This window comes from Rutidosis leptorrhynchoides, chromosome 1, assembly GCF_046630445.1.
Source record: "Rutidosis leptorrhynchoides isolate AG116_Rl617_1_P2 chromosome 1, CSIRO_AGI_Rlap_v1, whole genome shotgun sequence".
In the NCBI taxonomy this organism is placed as follows: Eukaryota; Viridiplantae; Streptophyta; class Magnoliopsida; order Asterales; family Asteraceae; genus Rutidosis; species Rutidosis leptorrhynchoides.
Window position 1 is genome coordinate 217,489,747 of NC_092333.1, and position 11,038 is coordinate 217,500,784.

An 11,038-nucleotide genomic window follows, 5' to 3' on the forward strand; every position below is an offset into this window, starting at 1 on the left:
TCGAATTACTGCTACTGATAGCTGTTTTCTGTTCTATTAATTAACCAAGACCAACCAAAACAAACACCCCATTGTTCCTATTGCTACTGCTCTAATTTTCCTACTGCTCGTTTCCTTCTATTTTACACACCAACAGAAGTAGCTACAGCTGCTGCCACTCGATTATTATCAACACTGCAAACCGCTGCAGTTCAGTCACTATTGCTTCTGTTTTCACTTCTGCTCGAATAACTCATTCATCACCTAATCAGGTAACTGCTATTACCCTTGTGAATATGATTTCCTTTTGTTACTTCATGATTCTTGTTCGATCAACACTCAATACAAAACACCATAATCAAGAAATAATCAAAAGCCGATATATGCTGCTGTCCAATTAATCAAACCCATTCAATTATGTAAATACTATTGTCAATTCTGTTTCAATATAGAAAACAAACACCTAATGTAACTACTTGGGCTCGATAATTGCAGCTACTCTGTTTCTCGTTTGACTCAACAGTCGAACACCATTAACCCTTATCATTTTTTTTCCATCATCAAACCGCCAGAAAAAAAAAATTATTAATTACTGCTATTGTTTTTATCAAATATGTATACAGAAATTTTAGACGGATTAAAGAAATTAAGAAGAATATCAATGAATCGATTATATACCTGAATTAATATTTGAATCGAATATTTAATCGATCAGTGAAGAAGAACCATTAACGATGATATTGAAGATTGACAGCGATGAACCGATAATCTAATAAACAGTGATGATTGCTGCTTGATCGATTATTGGATTAACGAATCGAAGAATCTCTGAACCGTGATTTACTTCCTGCGTATTTTTTTTCTCTCTCGATCTGTTTAAGACGATATCAGATGCAAATCCCCTCTTTTATTAGGTAAATTATTAATTATTATTATTATATTATTATCATGTATTTATTTATTGATTTATTTATTTATTTATTTATTATTATTATTATTATTACTATTACTATTATTATTATTAATTATTGTGGTTGATATTGTAATTAACATAATCACTAATTTAAGTAGTATATATTATTATTATTTTGATTTTAGTTGCAATTATGGTTATTATTATTATTACTATTGATATTATTATTAATATTATAATTATTAAGATAAGACTATTATTACAAATATAAATATTATGATACACTTTTTATTTATTATTATTATTACAGATACAAATATGATTTGCATAATTAATAATGTTATTACTAATGTCACATTTATATTACAAGTAATAAAGACGTTATTATCATTAGTATTTTTATTAGTATTATTAATGTTATTAATAATCTTATCATTTAAGTATTATTATGATTATGATTATTAATGTTATTATTATTTTCTATATCAATTATAAATATTAGTATTGATTAATCTATTTATAATTAATGCTATTATTATCACTAAACTTTTCATTTAAAAACTGTTATTATCATTATTATAAGATTTATAAATGAAACTATCATTAAAATTATTAATAGAATCATTAATGCTATTATCATTATTATTAATACTAGTATTACCATTATTATCACTACCAATATTATATTAGTATTATTATAATTACTATTTTAACAAATAAATGATAAATATATATATATATATATATATATATATATATATATATATATATTATTAATATAAAAAGGATATAACTAATAAATTTATATATAAATTGTTCGACTACAATTATGTATATTAATAAATATACAAATGATATAGGTTCGTGAATCCGAGGCCAACCCTACATTTGTCCATTGACGTTATATGTATCTTTACTATAAAATACATTAGGTGAGTTCATTTGTTCCCTTTTTACTCATTACGTTTTTGGGCTGAGAATACATGCAAATGCTTTATTAATTGTTTTACAATATTTATATGCGTGAGTTTCATTAATCCCTTTTTAAATGCTTTTGCAATATATATTTTTGGGACTGAGAATGCATGCGCTGTTTTTTTATAAATGTTTTACGAAATGGACACAAGTGATTGAAACTACATTATATGGTTGAATTATCGAAATCGAATATGCCCCTTTTTATTAAGTCTGGTAATCTAAGAATTAGGGAACAGACACCCTAATTGACGCGAACTCTAAAGATAGATCTATTGGGCCTAACAAACCCCATCCAAAGTACCGGATGCTTTAGTACTTTGAAATTTATATCATGTCCGAAGGAGGATCCCGGAATGATGGGGATATTCTTATATACATATTGTGAATGTCGGTTACCAGGTGTTCAATCCATATGAATGATATTTTTGTCTCTATGCAGGGGACGTATGTTTATGAGAAATGGAAATATGAAATCTTGTGGTCTATTAAAATTATGAAATGATTACTTATGTTAAACTAATGAACTCACCAACCTTTTGGTTGACACTTGAAAGCATGTTTATTCTCAGGTATGAAAGAAATCTTCCGCTGTGCATTAGCTCATATTAGAGACATTACTTGGAGTCATTCATGGCATATTTCAAAAGACGTTGCATTCGAGTCGTTGAGTTCATCAAGATTATTATTAAGTCAATTATAGTTAGATGTATTATGAAATGGTATGCATGCCGTCAACTTTTGATGTAATGAAAGATTGTCTTTTCAAAAACGAATGCAATGTTTGTAAAATGTATCATATAGAGGTCAAGTACCTCGCGATGTAATCAACTGTTGTGAATCGTTTATAATCGATATGGACTTCGTCCGGATGGATTAGGACGGGTCCTTTCATGGGACTGCTTTGGTTAGTGAGGCAGTGGTAGCAAATGAAGGCAGAAAGACATTTGTTGATATCTGGTTATTTGATTCGGGAGCTACTTTTCACATGACCCCTAGAAGAGAATGGTTTAAACAATATGAACGTACCTCAGGAGGATCTGTATACAGTTGCAATGATCACGAACTAAAGATCATTGGAATTAAAGATATCATTCTGAAGATGCACGATGGTACAGTTCGTACTATTCAAGGTGTACGACACGTGGAGGGTTTGAAGAAGAACTTATTGTCTTTAGGACAATTGGATGATCTTGGTTGTAAGATGGTGATACATGAGAAGATCATGATAATCAAGAAAGGCGCGGTTGTACTTATGAAAGGAGAAAAAGTGGGTGCTAATTTATACATTCTGAAAGGCGAGACGGTACAGGAATCGGAAGCATCTGTTGCTTCGAATAGTTCAAGTGATAAAGTTGCTATGACATGGCATCAAAAGCTTGGACACATGTCTGAGCAAGGTATGAAGATTCTTGTTGAAAGAAATCTTATTCCTGGTCTTACAAAGGTATCGCTACCTTTCTGTGAGCATTGTGTAATCAGCAAGCAGCATCGCCTGAAGTTTAACACATCAAATTATAGAAGTAAATTGATTCTAGAATTGGTTCACTCTGATGTGTGGCAAGCACCAGTTCAATCCCTAGGAGGAGCAAAGTATTTTGTATCATTTATTGATGATTACACTAGGAGATGTTGGGTGTACCCAATCAAGAGAAAGGCGGATGTGTTTGAAGTTTTCAAAGTTTACAAAGCGCGGGTTGAACTTGAATCTGGTAAAAAGATCAAGTGTTTAAGGACTGATAATGGAGGAGAATACACTGGTGATGAATTTGATAAGTTTTGCAAACAAGAAGGTATCAAAAGGCAGTTCACGACAGCATACACTCCTCAACAAAACGGAGTGGCAGAGCGGATGAACAGAACCTTATTAGATAGAACAAGGGCGATGTTGGCAACTACAAGGTTGGGGAAATCATTCTGGGCAGAAGCAGTAAGTACTGCCTGTTACATGATAAATCGGTCACCATCAACTGCAATTGAGTTGAAATCGCCGATGGAGATGTGGACTGGAAAACTAGTTGATTATTCTGACCTTCATGTATTTGGAAGTCCTGTGTACGCAATGTACAATTCTCAAGAAACGAAAAAGTTGGATCCGAAGTCCAGAAAGTGTTTGTTCTTGGGGTATGCTGATGGAGTTAAGGGGTATCGCTTGTGGGACCCCACTGCCCACAAAGTAGTCATCAGCAGAGATGTTGTCTTTACAGAAGACAAAGATCTTGAAGATGTTAGCACTTCAAAAGAAACTATACCGATATAGGTGGGTAATGAATTTCATAAAAATTCTTCTGAAGCAGTACCAGAGCACGATGAAAATCAAGTAGTCATTGATGAAGCTCCAGCGATTCGTATTTCTAATCGGGAAAGGAAACGTCCAGGGTGGCACTCAGATTATATTATGGAAAGCAATGTTACATATTGTCTTCTAACAGAAGAAGGAGAGCCAACAACTCTTCGCGAGGCACTGAATCATTCAGATGTATCTCAGTGGATGACGGCTATGCAGGAAGAAATTGAAGCTCTTCATAAAAATAAAACATGGGAACTTGTGCCATTGCCAAAAGGTAGAAAACCTATTGGAAATAAATGGGTGTATAAGATCAAGCGAAATGGCGATGATCAAGTGGAGCGGTATCGTGCAAGACTGGTGGTTAAAGTATATGCTCAGAAAGAAGGTACGGACTTTAATGAAATATTTTCTCCTGTGGTTCGACTTACAACAATTCGAGTAGTTCTAGCGATGTGTGCTACATTTGATTTGCATCTAGAGCAGCTAGATGTGAAAACTGCATTTCTTCATGGAAATCTTGAAGAAGAAATTTATATGCTTCAATCAGAAGGTTATGAACTACAAGGAAAAAAGAACTTAGTTTGCAGGTTAAAGAAATCTCTGTATGGTCTCAAACAGGCGCCGAGATGTTGGTACAAGAGATTTGATTCTTTCATAGTGAGCCTTGAATATAACAGACTTTATGCAGTCCCTTGTGCGTATTTCAAGAGGTTTGGGGACAATGATTTTGTCATTTTGCTGTTATATGTAGATGACATGTTGATTGCAAGCCCCAACAAAGATCGTATTAATAAGCTGAAGGATCAATTGGCTAGGGAGTTTGAAATGAAAGACTTGGGTGCCGCAAACAAGATTCTAGGGATGCAAATTCACCGAGACAGAGATAATAGGATGATTTGGCTTTCTCAAAAGAATTATTTGAGGAAAATCTTGGAGCGTTTCAATATGCAAAGATAGCAAGCCAATCTCAACCCCACTTCCTACTAATCTCAAGTTATCCTCCGTTATCTGTCCTAGCAGTGAATACGAGAGGAAGGAGATGTCTCGAGTACCGTATGCATCAGCAGTGGGAAGTTTAATGTTCGCAATGATATGTACAAGACCAGACATTGCACATGCAGTGGGAATAGTTAGTCGGTACATGGCGAATCCTGGTAAAGAGCATTGGAATGCGGTAAAGAGGATCCTTAAATACATCAAGGGAACCTTAGATGTTGCATTATGTTATGGGAAATCGAAATTTATTGTCAAAGGGTATGTTGATTCAGATTATGCAGGTGATATCGATAAAATTAAATCTACCACTGCATATGTTTTCACACTTTGTGGTGGAATAGTAAGCTGGGTTTCAAAACTGCAGTCAGTTGTGGCGACGTCAACAACAGAGGCAGAATATGTAGCAGCTACTCAAGCTACTAAAGAGGCAGTATGGTTGAAGATGTTGTTGGAGGAACTCGGGCACAAACAAGAGAATATCACTGTATTATGTGACAACCAGAGTGCCTTGCAACTTGCAAGGAATCCGGCATTTCATTCAAAGACAAAGCATATACGAGTTCAGTATCACTTCGTTCGTGAGAAAGTGGAAGAAGGAACCGTGGATGTGCAGAAAATTCATACTGACGACAATGTAGTCGATTTTCTAACAAAGTCAATCAACCGTGACAAGTTTATTTGGTGCCGTTCCTCATGCGGCCTAGCAGAGACGTAAGCAACATCATTGGCAAGGAAGGATTATCGTGTGAAGATTGATTTGGTTAATCATATCTTCAAGTGGGAGATTGTTGAAGTAAAGTTGGCTGGTGGATTCATTTGGTCAAATACCACATGTATATTGTGGTAATATGACTTTGTTTGGTGCCTACAATTTGTGTAGCCAAATTTGACTTGGTAATATTCACCAACCAAAGTGTCTGTGATTATTTACCACCTACCACATTCCTTACTACTATAAATAAGGCATCATGGAGGCATACTTATTCATCCCAACACATTCTTTCCTATTCTTGTGTTTCTAGTAGTCTAATAGAGAGTTAGTAAATGATAAATCTCCTAATTATAAGAGATATAAAGCTTGGTATTTATCCTTATAATTAGAGAGAAGTGTAATTCCTATTATTCATATTAGTGAAACGTTTCTTTCCTTGCCCGTGGTTTTTATCCTATTGGGGTTTTCCACGTTAAATCTCGGTGTTCCTTTATTGTCATTATTTCAAGTATTACTAGCGGTTTGCTATAATTCGGTGTCGCTTTTCTCAACATAAATTGTGTTTCGTGTAGTCATTGAATTGAATCAGCGGACCATATTTTCTTTGGCGTTCGGTTTCGTTGGATTTATGGAGTAAAATAAAGGTGTGACTGGATATTCAATGGCCGGAAGTCAATGCTTGGTCCTAATGGATAGCATGGTTCGACTCTTGACAATCGACATTCGAGATAAAACAAAATGCACGTGACAGTACCATAATGCTTATACATTTACCGGAAATAGCTTTGCAATATGGCATAGAACCATAATGCTTACGGAGTGACAATGCCATTGAACCATCATGCTTATACATGTGTAGGATGATCGGAAATAGCTTTGCCTTGTCACCTGTTATACGTAATTTTTCTTTTAATTGGTTTTGCAATAGAAGCAAATATAATGTACGATGGGATGATTAGGGGAGGTTTGAGTTTCAATAAAGTTTTGTTGTTCAAAATATATATATATATATATATATATATATATATATATATATATATATATATATATATATATAATTCAAAAAAATGAATATTAAAATTTTGACCAACCTTGACTTTGACTTTTGACTTGATTTTGACATGACTTTTTAGTGTTAGCATTGACTTACAAATTAGACCTTTTTGGCCGAAAAGGACGGGCCACCGGGACAGTCACCAAACCGACTAATCATCGGAGAAGGTCGACATTGTAACACTGTTGTTTCATTATAGCGTGTTTTGTTTAGTAGTTTTAATTGTGTTCACACTTTTCCTTATTATATGGACTTGGTAACCTTACAAGCTCGTTTCCACAACGGCCGCTTTCAATTGTTTCAAAGTAGAAACTCTAAAACTACTAATGGTAATACCAATTTAAGTGTTGACCAGTGATTGACAATTTCAAGTCTGCTTTCTTCGCTTAATGTGTATTATTGTCAATACCATCTGTTGAGTAAACTTGCATGTCAATTTTATAAGTTGATAAACATTATAAACTTGAACTAGAAAATGTAGGGCTTTACCCTTAAAAAAGGGAACCCTTCCAGAAATTCTCCACGGCCAAGGCAAAGCCAAAGCCGAGGAGGGTGTTTGGAAATAGTTTTCAACCAGCAATTGACGCGTCTCGGTTTTTACCTCATTAACTGCGTCATTGCCCCAAGCGCAAAGATGTTTTTTTACCATCTCATTACTGCCCTCTTTTTATATTACTCTCTCATTCCACCTCTTTACTTAACTAGCCGATGTGGGACAGACATTTACCTCCAGATCTCACTTTTCAATAATCTTAATCGTACACATTTAGTTATTTATTATATTTTATTTTATATTAACCGTTAATCCTGGAAGCGCGCCACCCCTAACCCTACTCACCTCCTACCGTCTCCTTCTGCTGGTTGCCGGACGTTGCCGGACGTTGTTGATGATGATTCATTAATTGATTGCTTCTTTTGCATCATCAGATTACTTGACGATAAACGTAAACCATATCACATTTGTGTCAATTTAATACGGAGTAATCATTTCCCTTGAAATCTATGTGATTTTGTCAATTCATTACTGTATCAAAAAACACTGCGCAATGTGCATTGTTTATCTCTGGCATTTTGTGTGTATTTCATGTCGTTTCAATCATTATATGATTTTTTTTTCAGTATTTTTTTAAATTTGCCTGATTAACATGAGGTAATTGATTTCACTTGGTTTTTATTTCCGGATATGGTGGGTGCAACGAGTAAGGTTGTAATTACGAGTGCTAGTGCATATGATAATTGATCAGTAGCACTGAAACAGTATGGCTATACATTCAACTTTCAAGAAATTAAATCGTACTCTGTGTAAAATGGGAAGTGTTCTTTCATACTTTAATTGAAAATCTCTCATCCGATTGTTTAATTTACCTATGTCATGTTCTGTAGTGATAAATCTATGTAATTTTCTTGTTTTGATTTGGTTTGTCCTATACGTATGGAAATTGTATGTGTTTCTTGTTTTGAACAACTGACGACTGTCATGTTCAATTTCAAAACTCATATACATATTTTTGCTCACTATAATTTCAATTTTAACTGTCGTAAATCAAGCTTATTTTGCGTGTGTATTAAGGCTATGTTTGGGATTGAGTTTTTTTTTTTTTTTTTAGTTTTTTGGAGCTTTTAACTTTTAGCTTTTTATGAAAAAACTGTCATTTAATAAAAACTTTGTTTGGTTATGCAAACTTAAAGTTGAATTGTTGAGAGAGAAAAAGCTCTAATAAGCTCCATGGTGAAACGCTATGGTATGTAGCGTTTAAAATTTTATACGAGCTTATAGTTTTTAGGTTTCAAAGTATTTCAACTTCTCCCACCTTTTGGCGTTATTTGATATGTTAGAGATATATAGAGATATATATCCCCAGCAAATCTATTGATATTAAATATTTAATATATCAATATTTTATATAGCCGATGTAATTGACAATATTTTATATTTTACATATATGTTCGAAAGCTGCGTTTGACAATATTTTATATTTCGCGATGGATATGATTAACAAGCTCCCTCTGGGCATAATAGAAACCATTTTTTGTCTTTTACCGATTCAAGATGCTGCAAGGACAAGTATCCTCTCTAGGGAATGGAGGTATCGTTGGATCACAATCCTTAAACTTGCATTTATACAAGACACGTTTCAAGTAATTGATGAAGTTGAGGCGGCCAATATTCTGGAGCAAATATTAGACGACGGACCAAGTTCAAGGAAAGTAATAACCGAGAGGCATAAAATTTTCAATGCTATACACCAAGTTCTGTTAATGCATGAGGGTCCAATACATGAATTCACCCTTTCCATAACCGCAAATACCTCTTGTGTTGAGATTGACCATATGCTACATCATTTGTCGCGGGAAAAATACAATTAAAAAATTATCACTTGACATTTTTTGGGATTATAAGTTACCGTTATCACTCTTCTCGTTCAGTCAGTTGACGGACCTATCTATCGTCAGTTGTGTTGGGTTTTATTTTTTGGTTTCCAATTATGTAAGGAAGCCCAAGCCCAACAATTTAAGGCCCAAGTTGTTGTTTGACCTAGTCAACATCTGAGGGCATCTTTTATCTCATGTTTCCAGCTATTTTTCATCATAAGAGTGCAGAGAGATAGATCAAGAAATAGAGTGAAACCCCAATTCCCGTCTACAGTGACAGCATGCCAGAAAATCTTCGATCCCCGAAGATCCGACCGTTGAATCTTCTTCATTTTTGGGCTGTGTCTTCCTGACATCAGTGCCAACATTTTCAACCGTTGAATTCGTCTCAAGTGGTATGTAGCTCGAGTTACAGCAGGTCAAACAGTAGCAGAATTTTGGGTGATGAAATTCTTCTTTTGTCTTTAATTGTTTCATATACTTGTTGATTATTGTTGTTCAAGAGTATGATGATGTTGTATGTCTCTAGTTGATCTAGAGAAGGATTATTGTATTGCTCTCTTTGTTGATGATAGTGGAATTTAAGTGGCTTACGAGTCCCGTGGTTTTTACTCTCAATTTTGAGGGGTTTTCCTCGTAAAAAAGTCTCGTGTATTTAGTGTGTGCTTGATTATTGTTTAGTTACTGATTCGGAACAGATTTGGTGACTGATTTGGGTTGGATTTGATATAGCTTGTTTGTTAGTTTCCTCACGGGTTCATACGGGTCAGGAAATGCTTGTCAAACAGGTTCGTTTTCGCTTTGTAGATTGCCCGTTGTGACCTATTTTCCCATCAAATTGGTATCAAGAGCTAGGTTATTTGATTTGACTTGTGTGAAAGATGGAAGCTAATACAAGTAAAATGATTAGTTTAAATGATTCAAATTATCATGTTTGGAAAGGCAAGATGGAGGATCTTCTTTATGTGAAAGATTATTATTTGCCTGTTTTTACTGAGGATAAACCTGAGAAAAAATCTGATGCTCAATGGAAAATTTTGCATAGACAAGTATGTGGGTATATTCGGCAGTGGGTTGATGATAATGTTGTGAATCATATTACTGGGGAGACTGATGCTAAAACCTTATGGAAAAAGCTTGAGCAGTTATATGAACGAAATACTGGGAATAACAAGTTGTTCTTAATTAAGCAGATGATGGCTTTGAAGTATCATGATGGGACTCCTATTACAGATCACCTAAATGCATATCAGGGTATTATAAATCAGCTTGCAGGTATGGGTATCAAGTTTGAGGATGAGATTCAGGGTCTCTGGTTACTTGGTACATTACCGGACTCTTGGGAGACTTTTAGGACATCTTTGTCCAACTCTGCACCGAATGGTACTATCACCATGGAATTGGCTAAGGGTAGTATTTTGAATGAAGAGATGAGAAGAAAGTCACAAGGTTCCTCTTCACAGTCAGATATCTTGATCACAGAAACGCGGGGGAGAAGTCATAGTAGAGGTCAGGGTAAAAGAGGCAATCATCGTAGCAGCTCACGCAAAGGTAAATTTGCTAATGTTGAGTGTTATAATTGTTATGAAAAGGGGCACACAAAGTGGTATTGTCCAAAGTTGAAGAATGAGAAGAAAAAGGCATATGACAAGAATAAACAAAAGAAAAGTGATGGTGGTGATGATGATAAGGTTGAAGTTAACGCTATCACAGATGAGTTCTTTGTTTGTATTGATTATGATATGA

At 34.6% G+C, this 11,038-nt stretch overlaps 1 non-coding gene across 1 annotated transcript; it reads right to left on the minus strand.

The window, feature by feature from the left end:
• Positions 1 to 7,400: 7,400 nt before the first annotated feature.
• On the minus strand, positions 7,401 to 7,555 carry LOC139887486 (U4 spliceosomal RNA). The gene has a single exon (XR_011773310.1). It is a non-coding gene; the product is annotated as a U4 spliceosomal RNA (small nuclear RNA).
• Between the last annotated feature and the right edge of the window lie 3,483 nt (positions 7,556 to 11,038).